This window comes from Sminthopsis crassicaudata, chromosome 5 (genome assembly GCF_048593235.1).
Source record: "Sminthopsis crassicaudata isolate SCR6 chromosome 5, ASM4859323v1, whole genome shotgun sequence".
In the NCBI taxonomy this organism is placed as follows: Eukaryota; Metazoa; Chordata; class Mammalia; order Dasyuromorphia; family Dasyuridae; genus Sminthopsis; species Sminthopsis crassicaudata.
In genome coordinates this window covers 157,143,718-157,162,596 of record NC_133621.1, presented here as the reverse complement: position 1 = coordinate 157,162,596, position 18,879 = coordinate 157,143,718, and positions in this window count along the sequence as shown.

Here is an 18,879-nt window from a genome sequence, read left to right as displayed (position 1 = left end):
CAAAAAGACTACAGAAAATCATCTCCAGGATAATACATCATGATCAAGTAGAATTTATACCAGGAATGCAGGGCTGGTTCAATATTAGAAAAACTATCAGTATAATTCACCACATCAATAACCAAATTAACAAAAACCATATGATCATCTCAATAGATGCAGAAAAAGCATTTGATAAAATCCAACATCCATTCCTATTAAAAACACTTGAGAGTATAGAAATAAATGGGCATTTCCTTAAAATAATCAGTAGCATCTATTTAAAGCCATCAGTAAGCATCATATGTAATGGGGATAAATTGCAACCATTCCCAAATAAGATAACGGGTGAAACAAGGTTGCCCACTATCACCATAGCTATTCAATATTGTATTAGAAATGAGTGGAGAAAGAGATTAAAGGAATTAGAGTAGGTAATGAGGAAACCAAATTATCACTCTTTGCTGATGATATAATGGTATACTTAGAGAACCCCAAAGATTCTACTAAAAAGCTATTAGAAATAATTCACACTTTTAGCAAAGTTGCAGGATACAAAATAAACCCACATAAGTCATCAGCATTCTTATATGTCACGAACAAAATCCAGCAGTTAGAGTTACAAAGAGAAATTCATTTAAAGTAACTACCGATAGTATAAAATATTTAGTAATCTATCTTTCAAGGGAAAATCAGAAACTATATGAGCAAAACTACAAAACACTTTTCACACAAACTAAGTCTGATCTAACCAATTGGAAAAATATTAAATGCTATTGGGTAGGGTGAGCAAATATAATAAAGATGATAATACTACTTAAACTAATCTATTTATTTAGTGCTATACCAATCACATTCCCAAAAAACTATTTTAATGACAGAAAAAATAGCAACAAAGTTCATATGGAAAAATATAAGTTCAAGAATTTCAAGGGAATTAATGAAAAAAAAAATGAATGAAGGTGGCCTAGCTGTACCAGATCTAAAATTATATTATAAAGCAGTGGTTACCAAAACTATTTGGTATTGGCTAAGAAATAGACTAGTTGATCAGTGGAATAGGTTAGCTCTAAAGGACAAAATACTCAATAACTTTAATAATCTAGTGTTTGACAAACCCAAGGAACCCAGCTTTTGGGAAAAGAACTCACTGTTTGACAAAAATTGCTGGGAAAACTAGAAAGTAATATGGCAGAAACTAGGCATTGACCCACACTTAACACCGTACATCAAAATCAGGTCAAAATGGGTTCCTGACCTAGACATAAGAATGAGATTATAAATAAATTAGAGGAAAATAGGATAGTTCACCTCTCAGACCTGTGGAAGAGGAATGAATTTTTGTCCAAAAAAGAACTAGAGATCATTATTAATCACAAAATAGAAAACTTTGCTTATATCAAATTGAAAAGTTTTTGTACAAAGAAAACTAATGCAGATAAGATTAGAAGGGAAACAATAAACTGGGAAAACATTTTTACAGCCAAAGGTTCTGATAAAGGCCTCATTTCCAAAATATAGAGAGAACTGATTCTAATTTATAAGAAATCAAGTCATTCTCCAATTGATAAATGGTCAAAGGATATAAACAGACAATTCTCAGATGAAGAAATTGAAACTATTTCTAGCCATATGAAAAGATGCTCCAAGTCATTATTAATCAGAGAAATGCAAATTAAGACAACTCTGAGATACCACTACACACCTGTCAGATTGGCTAGGATGATAGCAAATGATAATGATGAATGTTGGAGGGGATGTGGGAAAACTGGGACACTGATACATTGTTGGTGGAATTGTGAATACATCCAGGCATTCTGGAGAGCAATTTGGAACTATACTCAAAAAGTTATCAAACTGTGCATACCCTTTGACCCAGCAGTGTTACTACTGGTCTTATATCCCAAAGAGATCTTAAAGAAGGGAAAGGGACCTGTATGTACAAGAATGTTTGTTGCAGCCCTCTTTGTGTTGGCCAGAAACTGGAAACTATGTGGATGCCTGTCAATTGGAGAATGGCTGAATAAATTATGGGATATGAATATTATGGAATATTATTTTTCTGTAAGAAATGACCAACAGGATGATATCAGAAAGGCCTGAAGAGACTTACATGAACTGATACTGAGTGAAATGAGCAGGACCAGGACATTATTATGTACTTCAACAACGATATTATATAGTGATCAATTCTGATGGATATGGCCCTCTTCAACAATGATATGAACCAAATCAGCTCCAATAGAGCAGTAATGAACTGAAACAGCTACACCCAGCGAAAGAACTCTGGGAGATGACTATGAACCACTACATAAAATTCTCAATCCCTCTATTTTTGTCCACCTGCATTTCAATTTCCTTCACAGGCTAATTGTACACTATTTCAAAGTCTGATTCTTTTTGTACAGCAAAACAACTGCTTGGACATGTATACATATATTATATTTTATTTATACTTTAACATATTTAACATGTATTGGTCAACCTGCCATCTGGGGGGGGGGGAGGGAAAAATTAGAACAAAACGTTTGGCAATTGTCAATGCTGTAAAATTACCCATGTATATATCTGGTAAATAAAAACTATAATTAAAAAATATTATTCATTTTGACATTTATTTTTTAAAGGAGTTCTGATTTCTCTTATTCATTGCCACTTCTCTCGTGTCTATTGAGAAGATAAGAAATGCAATTTTAATTGCATATTTAAAATAATCTAAAATATATTTCCACATTAACCATGTTGCAAAAAAAGCAAGAAAAATTTTCAAAAGTGAAAAAAAAATGTTTCTATGTGCATCAAACCCATCAGTTATTTCTTTGGAGGTAAACAGCATTTTTCTTCATAAGTCCTTCAACATTTTCTTCAGTCATTTTATTGATCAAAATCCTTAAGTCATTCACACTTGTCATTTATAGTATTGCATGTTCTGCTTCTGTTCACTTCATTTTGCATCACTTTATATTGGTCTTCTAAGGTCTCTTCTAAAACCATTGTTGTGCCACGGTTCCCTTTCATTGTCCTGACTTGGTTTGCCTAATTGTTCTACCTCAATTTCCCTAAATTTTTCTGCCTCAGTTTTCTTAATTGTTCTGCCTCAATCCCCTTAGTTGTAATACCCCCCCCCAGTTGATTAAGACTGATACAGTTCAGAGCTATTAACTCTAAAGTTATAAATTTTCAATGTGTCAGCTCAAGATAAGGGGGAGTTCAGACTTCCTGACTCCTAAATCCTCCTAAGACATGAATTTATGGTCCTACCCCCTATCCTATCATTGTTCTTCTTTCTCCCAACTTACCAGAATGTCTGGTGCCTCCCCCCCACTCAGTCAGAACCAGATTGATAGCCCTTTTCCCAGCTCTCAGTGCTCTGGCTCTGCCCCTACCTTGGTCTACCTCTGTAGCTAAGCCATCTGCATATATACGTCATTGAGAACATACATTTGCTGCTGGATGCTTTGGATAGCAGCCCTGGGGACAGCAAGCCTCCCACAATCTCTCCCTCTCAAAAATCCAAATAAAATTTTAAAAACTCTTTAATCTCTTTCTTGCCTCAGTTTCTCTGTCATTACAACATCCAGTTCATGATTTCTTATAAATCAAGAGCATTCTATCACAATCATATACCACAATTTGTTCAGCCAAAATGTAAGCCTCTTAGAGACAAGAACTATCTCATTTTTGTCTTTAATATCAGAATCTATCATCTTATGTAAACATATGATAGGTGCCCAATTTCATTGAATCTTTAAGGTCTTTGAGGTTTATTAGTAGATAATTAATCTTTATGCCATTTGATTCTACTTTCATCAGTTATTTTAGTATTTGTATTGCATAAAATTGTATGTAACTCATTTCGCCATCAATCATTCAAGAATATCCTTACAATCAATTTGGTTTTTAATAATAGAATCACAAAACCTTAGAACTCTCCCTTCCTTTCTATGTTTCCCTAACCCTCTGAAAATTTAGTAAAGTTTAGTTTCACATTTAAAGTGCTTGCATGTCCTAGAATTAAATATAAGGGTACAGTACGAGAAGCCAGGGAAAATTAGGGCAATGCCAGGATCGAGTACCTAAGTCTTTGATGGAAGATGGAAAAAATCTGCAGAAGTTTATAGGATTTTCTTATTACTGGCAAACACTGGCCAAGATCCCTATTCCCTTGATTGAATTCATTCTCGCTATAACATGCTGCTTCTTCAGCTTTACTGGACTAAAATCAAAACAAATGACTACAATAAATTCTTTTTAATCAGGAGACAACTAACAATAGAACCTCATGGTCTTATTTGGTATGAATTTTAGTGTAAGAATGTTTTTTTGCATTTTATAATAAATGTTTATTGTACTTAAAAATGTAAAAATCATTCTTAGCTTGGCAGACCATTAAAAAAATTTAGCTGGCTGACTGCCAAACTTGGCACTTTGGCCACAGTTTGCCAATTCCTGCTTTAGATAATATATTTTATTTAAAAAAAAAAAAGTAAAACCTAAGATTTTAAAAGCTGAAATATAAGACTACTATTAGCAGTAGGATATAAAATTTCCAGACCACATAAAGCTATAAGCCAACAAAGCACTGAATACATTTTTTTTTAATACTTGAGGTACTATATGCCCTATAATGAATAGAGGACATTAGTTATCAAGCCAACAAGCCATTTATGAAAAGTGTGGAGATCAGCACAAGCTGCATTTTGACTTTCCAGGCTCTTATTACCATGCCATAGAAATATCTAGATTCTGAAAACTTACTTTACCTTTGTGCTTCACATTTTTTTACCATCATTTAAAGGAAGATGCATAGATAAATCATGTCTTCATTTTATCCTAGTTGAATTCCTGACTCTCTGTACTTGCTCTTCCATGACTTCACTAGCACATTAAATCTTTCCTTTCCTACCATACCCTCTTCAACTTTTTTTTTTTTTAATGTATTGTATTCCACTATTATACTATAAGCTCTTTGAGGACAAGGACTGTCTTTTCTATAATGTGCACAGTATAAGCATTTAATAAAAGCTTGTTGAATTGATCTGTTCGAATCAGTATTTTGGTACTTGGCAAAGTATGTTTTAAAAAAAAGAGAGAGAAATAGTCATGGACAAAGAGAGAAATATGGACCTAGTATCATTCATTGATCTGATCAATTTCTAATTTGTTCTACTACTTGTAGGCAACCCTTATTGTAAATGCCTTGGTAATATTCTCTCCTGCAGAATGAAGCCATTATGCCATTTTCCATGCTCAATTTCTGTAAAAAAAAAAAAAAAAAAAACTTGTAACTGGTGGTACAGTGATTTGGTGAAGCAGAGAAGCAAATTGGAATATGCCACTTTGAATAGTACAACTAGTTCAATATCAAAGAAAAACATATAGCCTTTTTTTTAATTTAACAAGCAAGGGAGTGGTTACCATGTCAATATTTTTCAGCTGAAATAGGAAGAAAATGACAAAGAAACTCACGTATTTTGCTTATGTTAGCAAAAAATGAAAGCAAAAAGAAAGTGAGGCCGTCCCTGTTTTCAATAACCATATTTGAATACTATATTATGAAAAAATGATGTAGATTTTAAAATTGGCAATATTTGCCCATAGATATTATAGACATTATTGATAGAGCAAAGACTAGAACTCAGGTATCCTGATCTGCAGTCTAAGACTCTTACAAGTAGAACAGTCTTTGCTATGAAATGCTAAAATGTTTAACTATGAGGATTTTGTTTTTCCTCTTAGCAGTAGGTGAAAGAAAAGAAACCCCACCAAATGTCTCCAAAAATATAAGTATATATCTTTTTCTTATTCAGACAAGTTACTGAAACAAATGAGAGATGAGAAACAGAACAAGAAAAAGATATTAACATTGACTAGCACCATCATTATACAAATTACAAACACAAATTTTGGTGTTCAAATCCAAAATTCAGAGCTGCACAGGAAGCTTGGTACGGTGATGCTTTTGCCCCAGGAGCAAAAAAGTAAAAAAGAAAAAAAAAAAAATACCAAACTAAAAGAAAAGAAAATGAGCAAGAAACAGAAAAGAACCTTGAGCATAGAAAGCTACTCTGGAGACAGGAAAGAGCAGAACATAAACTCAGATAAGGAAAAATATCTACAGAGGAAATCTCAAAGAGTGCTAATGAACTTATCTAAAGACCAAAGAAATATCTTTTTTTTTTTTTTTTTATTCATTTTTCCAAATTATCCCCTCCCTCCCTCCACTCCCTCCCCCCGATGACAGGTCATCCCATACATTTTACATGTGTTACAATATAACCTAGATACAATATATGTGTGTAAATACCATTTTCTTGTTGCACATTAATTATTAGCTTCCGAAGGTATAAGTAACCTGGGTAGATAGACAGTAGTGCTAACAATTTACATTCACTTCCCAGTGTTCCTTCTCTGAGTGCAGTTATTTCTGTCCATCATTGATCAACCGGAAGTGAGTTGGATCTTCTCTATGTTGAAGATTTCCACTTCCATCAGAATACATCCTCATACAGTATTGTTGTTGAAGTGTATAGTGATCTTCTGGTTCTGCTCATTTCACTCAGCAACAGTTGATTTAAGTCTCTCCAAGCCTCTCTGTATTCCTCCTGCTGGTCATTTCTTACAGAGCAATAATATTCCATAACTTTCATATACCACAATTTACCCAACCATTCTCCAATTGATGGATATCCATTCAACTTCCAGTTTTTAGCTACAACAAAAAGAGCTGCCACAACCAAAGAAGTATCTTGGAAGTGTTCATAAAAGAATTTAAGAGACAAATAGGAGGTAGGAAAAAAAATGAGAAAAGAAATCAAAGGTATGGGGAAAAAAAAGAGTCAACAGCTTGGAAAAGGAATTCAATTCCTTAAAAATTACAATTGGTCAAATGCAAAAAAAAAAAAAAAAATCCACTGAAAAAACACACCTTTAAAAATAGAATTAACCAATTGAAAAGAGAGATAGAAAAGTTAACTCAAGAAAATCACACATTAAAAACTAGAACAGGGCAAATGGAAGTAAATGACTCTATGTGACATGAAGAATCCATCAAACTAGAATAAAAAAAAAAAATCAAAGAAAATGTGAAACACCTCATTAGAAAAACAGCTGACCTAGAAAATAGATCTAGAAGAGCCAATTTAAGAGTTAATGATCTACCTGAGGGTCACGACCTAAAAGAGGCTGGAGAGCATTTTTCAAGAGATCATCAAAGAAACTTGCCTGAATATTATAGAAACAGAGAGGTAAATAGCAATTGAAAGCATCCGTCAATCACTTTCAGAAAGAAATCTCACAAGGAAAATCCCAAGGATCATTGTTTCAAAGCTCCAAAACTATAATCTAAAGGAAAATATACTGCAAGCTAACAAGAAAAAACAAAAACAAAAACAAAAACAAAAACAATTCAAATATCTAGGAGTAACAGTCAGAATTATTCAGGATTTGGTAGATTCTACAATAAAGGATCAGAGAGCCTTAAATACCATATTCTGGAAGGCAAAAGACCTGGGTTTACAATCAACAATTCACTATCCAGAGAAATTCAGCATCATTTTTCAGGGGAGGCAATTGAAGCTTCAATGAAGTAAGAGACTTTCAATCATTTCTATTGAAAAAATCAGAAATAAATAGAAATAGAAATAAAAAGAAATCTACAGACACAGGATTCAAGAGAAGCATAAGTAAACAGGAGGAAAATATATATTATTAAAAGGTTAAACTGTTTACATCCTTAGATGGGAAAATGCTATTTGTAATTCTTGAGAACAATATCTGATACTGGGGCAAACAGAGGGAAGCATCACATGGACTGAGGGTGTGGTTGTTAATGGACTCTGATATTATAATATCAAAGCAAACAATATTAAGGGGTGGGAAAAAGTCTATAATTGAAGATGAGGAAAGAGAAAGTATAATGGGATAACTCAGATCACATGAAGAGTCACAAAAGACCTATTACAATCAAGGGAAGAAGGGAAGAGAATAAGCATTGTTTGAGCTTGATCTCATCATTTTGTGAGCCTAGTGGGAATAACATAATCATTCAGTTGGATATGGAAATTTATCAAACCCTATTAGAGAAGTAGGAGAAAAAAGAGGAAAGAGAAGGGAGGAGCTGGATTTCAACTTTCTAGTTGGACAGAAACACTAGGAAAAAAAAGTAAGAGAAGAGTATTAATATAGAAGAAAAGGTAGTGGGTGGGGTGGGTTAAAAAAAAACTACTAAGAGAAGGGTGGAAAGAGAGAACAAAAGTATAAACAGGGAATAATCATAATTATGAATGTGCATGGGGTGAACTTTCCCACAAAACAGAGGTGAGGGATTAAAAAAAAAAAAAAGATTTTTACAATGTGTTGTTTATAAGAAACACATTGGACATAGAGATACACATGCAGAGTAAAGGGAAAAAAGAAAAAAAAAGCAGGGAGACAATGAAAAGTGAGTAGATACCCAACAGCTGAAGAATGACTGAATACGTTATGGTATATCAATGTTACTGAATATTATTCTACAAGAAATGATCAGCAGGATGATTTCAAAGAGCCTGGAAATACTTATGTGAACTGATACTAAGTGAAGTGAGCAGAACCAGGAGATCATTGTATATGGTAACAAGAAGATTATATGATGATCGATTCTGATGGACATGGCTCTTTTCAACAATGAAATGATTGAGGCTAGTTCCAATGAGATCATTGTGATGAAGAACACCATCAACGTCCAGAGAGAGGACTGTGGGAACTGAGCATGGATCACAAATAGCTTTTTCACTCTTTGTTGTTTTTTTTTTGTTTTGTTTTGTTTTCATTTTGTTTTCTTTTTCATTTTTCCCCTTTTTGATCTGATTTTTCTTTTGCAGCATGATAATTGTAGAAATATATATAGAAGAATCGCACATTTCTAACATATATTGGATTACTTGCCATCTAAGGGAGAGGGGAGGGAGAAATTTGTAACATAAGGTTTTGCAAGAGTCTATTAAAACATTATTACATGATATTATTTTGAAAATAAAAAGCTTTAATTAAAATATTTTTTACACAAACAAAACCAATAGAAACAAGATTAAAAGAAAAGTACAAAGTTAAAAAAAAATCTTTACAGCCAGTAAAGGTCTCATTTCCAAAATATAAAAAGAACTTTGTCAAATTTATAAGAAAATTAGTCATTTCCCAATTGATAAATGGTCAAAGGATATGAACAGGCAATTTTCAGATGATGAAATTAAAACCCTCTATAGTCATATAAAAATATTTTAAATCATTCTTCATTAGAGAAATTCAAATTATAACAACTCTGAGGTTCCACTTCATAATTCTCAGATTTGTTAAGATGACAGGAAAAGATAATGATGGATGTTGAAGGGCATGTGGGAAAATTGGGAAACCACTACATTCTTGGAGGAGTTGTGAAATAATCCAACCATTCTGAAGAACAATCTGGAATTATGCCCAAAACATTATAGAACTGTGCATATCCTTTCACCCATACTACCACTACTCTGTCTATATCCTAACGAAATTATTAAGGAGGGAAAAGGACCCACACACACACACACAAACATTTGTAGCAGTTCTTACAAAGAATTGTGGAGAACAAGTAGATGCTCATCAGATGAGGAATGGCTGAACAAGTTGTGGTATGTGAAGATAATGGTATATTATTGTTCTATAAAAATGATGAACAAGCTGATTTTAGAAAGGCCTGGAAAGATTTCCATGAATTTATGCTGAGGGAAACAAGCAGAACTAGGAATACGTTGTACACAATAACAGTAAGAATGTGTGATGATCAACTATGAAAGACTTGGTTCTTCTCAGTAGTTCAGAGATCCAAAGCAATCCCAATAGACTTTGGACAGAAAATCCCATCTCCATCGAGAAAAAGAACTAGGAAGATTAAAGGTAAATCAGCACAAGCTATATTCACTTTTTTTTCTCTTTCATGGTTTTCCTTTTTGTTCTGATTTTTCTCTCCCAACATGATTTATAAAGTTATGTGCATTAAAATAAATAAATGTTTTTTTAAAAGTAAAAATAAAAAGAATTATTGGAATACCTGAATGCCACAACCCAAAAAGAGAGAAAGAGAGAGAGAGAAAGAAAGAGAGAGAGAGAGAGAGAGAGAGAGAGAGAGAGAGAGAGAGAGAGAGAGAAAGAGAAAGAGAAAAACTAGAAAATATCTTTCAATAAATCACCAAATTCTGGAATACAAAAGATCATCCCTCAATCAGACTCAAAAACATCTAGAGTCAGTTGATTTCCCTATCTTCATATCAAATATTAAAAGGATATCTATCTTCCAGAGTATTATATATAGTTGTGTAAACTGTCTATAACTTCAAATATATTGGATTAGGAATTCAAGCCTGTAAGTTGTTTTGTTTTCCTTTGTCTTCATATCCTCAATACTTCATGTATTGTTTTGCACATGGCAAGTATTTAATAAATTACTGCTATGTAGACCCAAACTAGCAAAGGAGATAGATATTCTCTTGAGCTTAGAATATACAACAAAGAAAAAAAAAGAATGTATTCCATTTGAAAAGTTATTCTATCTTTAATGAGGCTGAGATATTCACTAAAACATCATTTTTAACACCAATATACTAAGAGTGATTCTATATGGCTGCCACATTTTCTGAGGGATAAAAATTAAAGGTCCATCAAAATGGAAGATTATCCAAAGAATAAAGGAGAAAGATAAAAATTAAATTAATAGGTTACATAAGTACCACATATGGTAAGTTACCAACCAAGTGTTCTACATGAGTACTATTGTACTAGAAAGGATATTCATGGCAACTATATGAAAGTTCCATTAAAATATTTTTGTTCTTACTCTATAGAACATTAAATTTTGTAAAATCACATTTTAATTTGAAATTTGCATTTTCTACTGCCTAATAAACCCAGTGAACATATTTGTCAATCTTGGGCATGTTGTTTTTAACTTATCTTTTGATAATTGAAATTTAGTTTTTACTTATCTTTTCTGCACTTGGAATATATGTATACATTTCAAAGAAGGAAGGAAAGCATGTTTGGAATCAGCTCTAACTTTTACTGGATTGGGAACTATGGGAATAAATGATCTGATCTGATTTTTATATCAGTAAAATAAAGATAATTATTCTACTTGTATCAAAGGGTTAATATGAGAAAAATGCTTTGTAAACCTTAAAAACATAGATAGGTGTGATTTATATAATCTACATGTATTCTGAAAAACTAATTTGAATTTATTATCAAATTTGCTTAAACATCTATTTGTTTAAAGTTGAAATTCATAACAATTTTTAATTTTTCTCTTTGGACTTGATAAATATACATTATAAGTGCCATCTTCAGTCATGATAAAAATAAGATATTCATGATAGGAAACTTTTAAAGTTGGTAATGTTTTTATATGTGTTGATTCAACTCTCACCTTTCTGTACATTGTTCCTAATGTTATATAAACATGGTATATACATATGCACATGTCAGAACCAAGGATTGTGTTTTTTCCCACAAAAATATATGCTCAAAAATTCCATCTAGATGGCATCTTAGCCATTTCAATGAAACTTCAGTAGAAGAAAAATAATTTTACCATCCACAATAATTCTAGAAGCACAGCTGGACACAGCAGAAGATATATGACAATGCATTTAAAAAAAAAAAAACCATAAAGGAAATGAAGAATCTGGCATTGGTAAAGAAAGATAAGGCATTTAAACAATAGAATTATTATCAGTGGTTAAAAAGAAAAAGGGGAAAACAATACCATCACAGGTAAATGATAATAATAAACACCATAATGGACAAAGTGACATCAATGAATAAAGGAATAGAACTAATGAGAAATAGAATTTTCATCCTGAAAAGAAACATGAGGATGTGGCAAAATAGGCAGCAAAACAAAATCAAACTATAATTGGGAAAAGCTTTGAATATTTCATAAACAAGATACTTATAACCAGAAGGCAATACTTAGAAGAATGTTTGTCATAAAATTTCCAGAAAAAAATTAAAAGGAGTATATCCATTTTTCTTCCAGAAAATCTCTTTAAACACATTTCCAAAGGGAGTAAGATCAAAGGATAGACTGGCAGATTAAAAGAGTTCACCAAGCACTTTCAGAATTAAAATTAAATTTTATTCAGTAAGACCTCCAATCATTTAATTCCCAAATTTCTAATAAGTTACAAATAACTATGAATGAAAATGCTATTTACAGATGAAGCTTGACTTAAATGACATGGAATTACTTTCCTATCTTGAGAAAATGGAGATAAAACCAAACTATTAAGTACCATTAATGTGTATTCTTCCCTAGGACAGATTCAGGCAGTATTAATCAATTATTTGTGCCCCATGTTTTTTTTCTGAATAAGCACAGTCTGAATCCTTTCTGGGAATCTAGGAATCTCTACCCTTGAAGTTTAGAGAAATTTGAGGGAAGAAACTTCTTTTGAAATTTTCCTAATCTACCCCAAACTCAAGCTCCTGGAATAAAAACTCACTATGTGACAGAAATTGCTGGTAAAACTGGAAAATCATATGTCAGAAACTTGGCATAGACCTTCATGTCACACACCATACCAAAATAAAGTCAAAATGAATACATAATTTGGGCATAAAGGATGATACCATAAACAAATTAGGAGAACAAGGGATAATTTACCTTATAAAAATACCATAGAAGAAATGAAGAATCTGGCATTGGTAAAGAAATATATGGCATCTTTAACAGTAGATCTATTATAGGTGGTTTAAAAAATACTACTATCAAAGATAAATTGATAACAATAAACACCATAAAGGACAAAATGAAACAGTTGACTAAAGGAAAATAAAAACTAATAGGAAATAAAATACTCAGATGAGAGAAGGGAGAAATTTATGAACAAAGAAGAATGAGAGAACATTATGAAAAGTAAAATGTATAACTTTGGACATTAAAATAAAAAGGTTTTGCACAAACAAGACCTACAGAAACAAGATTAAAAGGGAAGTACAAAGATGGAGAAAATCTTTACAACTGGTATTTCTGATAAAAATCTCTTTTCTAAAATATAAAAAGAACTATGTCAAATTTATAAGAAAATAAGTCATTCTCAAATTAACAAATGGTCAAAGGATATTAAAAGTTTTCAGATGAAGAAATTAAATCTATTTATAATGATATGAAAAATGTCTTGATTAGAGAAATGAAAATTAAAACAATTGTGAGATACTACCTCATCACTATCAGATTGGCTAAGATTACAGGAAAAGATAATGATAATTATTGGAGGGAACATGGGAAAACTGTGACACTAATTCATTGTTCATGGAATTGTGAAATAATGCAACTATTCTGAAGAGCAATCTGCAATTATGCCTAAAGTATTATAAAACCATGCATATCTTTTGACTCAGAAGTTCCATTACTAAGTCTGTATCCCAAGGAAATCATAAAGTAGGGAAAAGGATCCACATGTGCAAAAATGTTTGTAGCAGCTCTTTTTGTGGTAGCAAAGATCTGGAAAAGGAGTAGATGCCCATCGATTGATCAGTGGCTGAACAAGTTGTGGTATATGAAATTAATGCAATATTATTATTTTATTTAAAAAAATAATGAACAATCTTATTGCAGAAAGGCCTAAAAAGATTTGTATGAACTGATGCTGTGTGAAATAAGCAGAAACAGGAATACATGGTACACAATAACAGCAAGAATGTACAATTATCAAGAATGACAATTTAGGTTTTTTCAATGATTCAGTGATCCAAAGCAATCCCAATAAACTTTGGGCAGAAAATGCCATCTACATTCAGAGAAAGTATTAAGGAATCTGAATGTAAATCAACACATGCTATCTTCAATTCTTTTTTTTTCTGTGTTTATTATCTTTCCTATGTTTTTTTTTCCCTTTTGCTCTGATTTTTCTCTCCCAACATGATTCACAAAACAATTTTGATTAAAAATAAATGAACTTATTACGATAAAAAAATAAAAAATAAATTTTCCTAATCTCCCATAAGATCAAGCTTATTGTTAGTAGAGACCCAAGTATTATACTATAATATGTCCATACATGCATACATGCTTGGTAGCCTTCATTGGTTTTCTTTTTTTCAGTATCTCATTCTACATTTTGATATCTTCTTTCCATTTCTCTTTTCATTATTTGCCTTGCTTTCCCTTGTATCACTGATTTTTTTTTTTTTTTTTTGCTTCACCTTGTTAAAAATAGGACCTGGGGACATCAATACCACCAACATTATCACCTCCAACTGTGTTGCTGTTGCTGCTACACTTTTGCATTTCCCCCTTCTTTTAATTTTATTTCTTAAAATTTCTTAAAATTTTCATCCCTTTAATAACTTCCATATGGATTGAAGATTGCCTTCAGATTCAGTGACAGTTTTCTTTTTTTTTTTTCCAGTACATTTTTTTTATTCATTTTTCCAACAATTTTTACACTCACTTCCCAGTGTTCCTTCTCTGGGTGTAGTTATTTCTGTCCATCATTGATCAACTGGAAGTGAGTTGGATCTTCTTTATGTTGAAGATATCCACTTCCATCAGAATACCTCTTCATACAGCATTGAAGTGTAAAGTGATCTTCTGGTTCTGTTCTTTTCACTCAGCATCAGTTGATGTAAGTCTCTCCAAGCCTCTCTGTATTCCTCCTGCTGGTCATTTCTTACAGAGCAATAATATTCCATAACCTTCATATACCATAATTTACCCAACCATTCTCCAATTGATGGACATCCATTCAACGTCCAGTTTCTAGCGACAACATAAAGAGCTGCCACAAACATTTTGGCACATACAGGTCCCTTTCTGTTCATCAGTATTTCTTTGGGATATAATCCCAATAACAGCAATGCTGGGTCAAAGGGTATACACAGTTTGATAATTTTTTGGGCATAGTACCAAATTGCTCTCCAGAATGGCTGGATTCTTTCACAACTCCACCAACAATGTATCAGTGTCCCAGTTTTCCCACATCCCCTCCAACATTCATCATTATTTGTTCCTGTTATCTTAGCCAATCTGACAGGTGTGTAGTGATATCTCAGAGTTGTCTTAATTTGCATTTCTCTGATCAGTAGTGATTTGGAACACTCTTTCATATGAGTGGAAATAGTTTCAATTTCATCATCTGAGAATTGTCTGTTCATATCCTTTGACCATTTATCAATTGGAGAATGGTTTGGTTTCCTATAAATTAGGGTCAGTTCTCTATATATTTTGGAAATGAGACCTTTGTCAGAACCTTTCCTTTTAAAAATATTTTCCCAATTTGTTACTTCCCTTCTAATCTTGTTTGCATTAGTATTGTTTGTACAGAAACTTTTTAGTTTGATATAATCAAAATCTTCTATTTTGTGATCAAAAATGATCTCTAGTTCCTTCCTCCTCAACAGGTCTGAAAAGTAGACTATTCTCTGTTCCTCTAATCTATTTATTAACTCATTCTTTATGCCTACATCATGGACCCATTTTGATCTTATCTTGGTATATGGTGTTAAGTGTGGATCCATATCTAATTTCTGCCATACTAATTTCCAGTTTTCCCAACAGTTTTTTTCCAAATAATGAATTTTTGTCCCTAATGTTGGTATCTTTGGGTTTGTCAAAGATTAGATTGCTATAGATGTACCCTTTTTTGTCCTTTGTATCTAATCTGTTCCACTGATCTACTATTCTATTTCTTAGCCAGTACCAAATGGTTTTGGTTACTGCTGCTATATAATATAGATTAGGTACACTTAGACCACCTTCCTCTGATTTTTTTTCATTAGTTCCCTTGCAATTCTCGACCTTTTATTCTTCCATATGAATTTTGTTGTTATTTTTTCTAGGTCATTAAAATAGTTTCTTGGGAGTCTGATTGGTATAGCACTAAATAAATAGATTAGTTTGGGGAGTATTGTCATCTTTATTATAATCGCTCGGCCTATCCAAGAGCACTGAATGTCTTTCCAATTATTTAAATCTGACTTTATTTTTGTGGCAAGTGTTTTGTAATTTTTCTCAAATAATTCCTGACTATTTTTTGGTAGATGGATTCCCAAATACTTTATACTCTCAAAATTTGTTTGGAATGGAATTTCTCTTTGTATCTCTTGCTGTTGTGTTTTGTTGGTGATATATAAAAATGCTGAGGATTTATGTGGATTTATTTTGTATCCTGCCACTTTGCTAAAATTCTGAATTATTTCTAATAGCTTTTTAGCAGAGTCTTTGGGGTTCTCAAAGTATACCATCATGTAATCTGCAAATAGTGATAGTTTGATTTCCTCATTTCCTACTCTAATTCCTTGAATCTCTTTCTCGGCTCTTATTGCCGAGGCTAGCGTTTCTAGTACTATATTGAATAGTAATGGTGATAGTGGGCAACCTTGTTTCACTCCTGATCTTACTGGGAAAGGTTGCAGTTTATTTCTATTGCATATTATGCTTACTGATAGTCTTAAATATATGCTCCTGATTATTCTAAGGAATAGTCCATTTATTCCTATACTCTCAAGAGTTTTTAGTAGGAATGGATGTTGGATTTTGTCAAATGCTTTTTCTGCATCTATTGAGATGATCATATGGTTTTTATTAATTTGATTATTAATATGGTCAATTATACTAATAGTTTTCCTAATATTAAACCAGCCCTGCATTCCTGGTATGAATCCTACTTGATCATAGTGTATTATCCTGGAGATGATTTTCTGAAGTCTTTTTGCTAATATCTTATTTAAGATTTTAGCATCAATATTCATTAAGGAAATTGGTCTATAATTTTCTTTCTCAGTTTTCGATCTACCTGGTTTAGGTATCAGTACCATGTCTGTGTCATTAAAGGAGTTTGGTAGGACTCCTTCATCCCCTATTTTTTCAAATAGTTTATATAGCATTGGGGCTAATTGTTCTTTAAATGTTTGGTAGAATTCACATGTAAATCTATCTGGTCCTGGGGTTTTTTTCCTGGGGAGTTGATTAATAGCTTGTTCTATTTCTTTTTCTGAAATGGGACTATTTAAGCAATTTATTTCCTCCTTTGTTAATCTAGGAAGCCTATATTTTTGGAGGAAGTCATCCATTTCACTTAAGTTGTCAAATTTATTGGCATAAAGTTGGGCAAAGTAACTCCTTATTATTTCTCTAATTTCCTCTTCATTGGTGGAAAGATTCCCCCTTTTCGTTTGTAAGACTAACAATTTGATTCTCCTCTTTCTTTTTTCTGATCAGATTTACCAAAGGTTTATCTATTTTATTGGCTTTTTCATAAAACCAACTCTTGGTTTTATTTATTAATTCAAAAGTTTTTTTTTTTTTTTTTTTTTTACTTTCAATATTATTGATTTCTCCTTTTAATTTTTGTATTTCAAGTTTAATTTTTGTTTGGGGGTTTTTTATTTGGTCTTTTTCTAGCCTTTTAAGTTGCAAGCCCAATTCGTTAATCTTCTCTTTCTCTATTTTCTTCAAGTAAGCCTCTAAAGATATAAAATTTCCCCTTATTACCGCTTTAGCTGCATCCCACAGATTTTGGTATGATGTCTCATCATTGTCATTATCTTGGGTGAAATTATTAATTGTTTCTATAATTTGCTGTTTCACCCAGTCATTCTTTAAGATGAGATTATTCAGTTTCCAATTACTTTTTGGCCTATTTACCCCTAACTTTTTACTGTATGTAGCTTTTATTCCATTGTGGTCTGAGAAGAAGGCATTTATTATTTCTGCCTTCCTACATTTAATTTTGAGATCTTTATATCCTAATATATGGTCAATTTTTGCATATGATCCATGAACTGCTGAGAAGAAAGTATATTCCTTTCTATTGCCATTCAGTTTTCTCCAACGGTCTATCATACCTAGTTTTTCTAATGTTCTATTTACTTTTTTAATTTCTTTCTTATTTGTTTTGTGGTTTGATTTGTCTAAATCTGAGAGTGCAAGGTTGAGATCTCCCACTATTATAGTTTTACTGTCTATTTCTTCTTGCAACTCTCTTAACTTTTCCTTTAGAAAGTTAGATGCTATACCACTTGGTGCATATATGTTTAATATCGATATGGCTTCATTATTTATGCTACCTTTTAGCAGGATATAGTTTCCTTCCTTATCTCTTTTAACTAGATCAACTTCTGCTTTTGCTTGATCTCAGATAAGGAGAGCTACCCCTGCTTTTTTGGCTTTACCTGAAGCATAATAGATTCTGCTCCAACCTTTTACCTTTACTCTAAATGCATCTCCCTGTTTTAAGTGTGTTTCCTGTAAACAACATATTGTAGGGTTCTGATTTTTGATCCAGTCTTCTATCCGTCTCCATTTGATGGGAGAGTTCATCCCATTCACCTTTACAGTTAAAATAACTAATTTTGTATTTCCTGCCATCATATTATCCCCAGATTATGCTTTTTCCCTTGACCCCCCTGAACCCCTTCCCCAATATTTAATTTATAGACCCCCCCTTGTGATGCGCAGCCCTCCCTTTTTTTTTTTAGTATCCCTCCCCCCTCCCTCCACGTCCCTTCCCTTATTCTCCTTTTCCTTTTCCCTTTTCCTCTCCTCCCTTTTAATGAGGTGATAGAGAATTCTCTGAAAAACAAATATGACAATTATTTACTCTTTGAGCCTCTTCTGATGAGAGTAAGATTTACACAATGATTCTCCCGCTCTCTAAATTTCCTCAGATATGGTGTATTTTCTATGCCTCTTCCTGGGATGTAGTTTCCCTCTTTTTATCACTCCCTCCCCTTTTTCTGATACTACCCCCTTCCCTTTACTACACCCCCTCCTTTTTTTTCTTTTATATCAGTAAAATCAAATTATCCATGCGTACTTTTTATATACCCACAACAGAGATACAGTTCTCAAGGGTTCTGTGTACCTTTTTCTGTTTCTCTTCAGTCTTG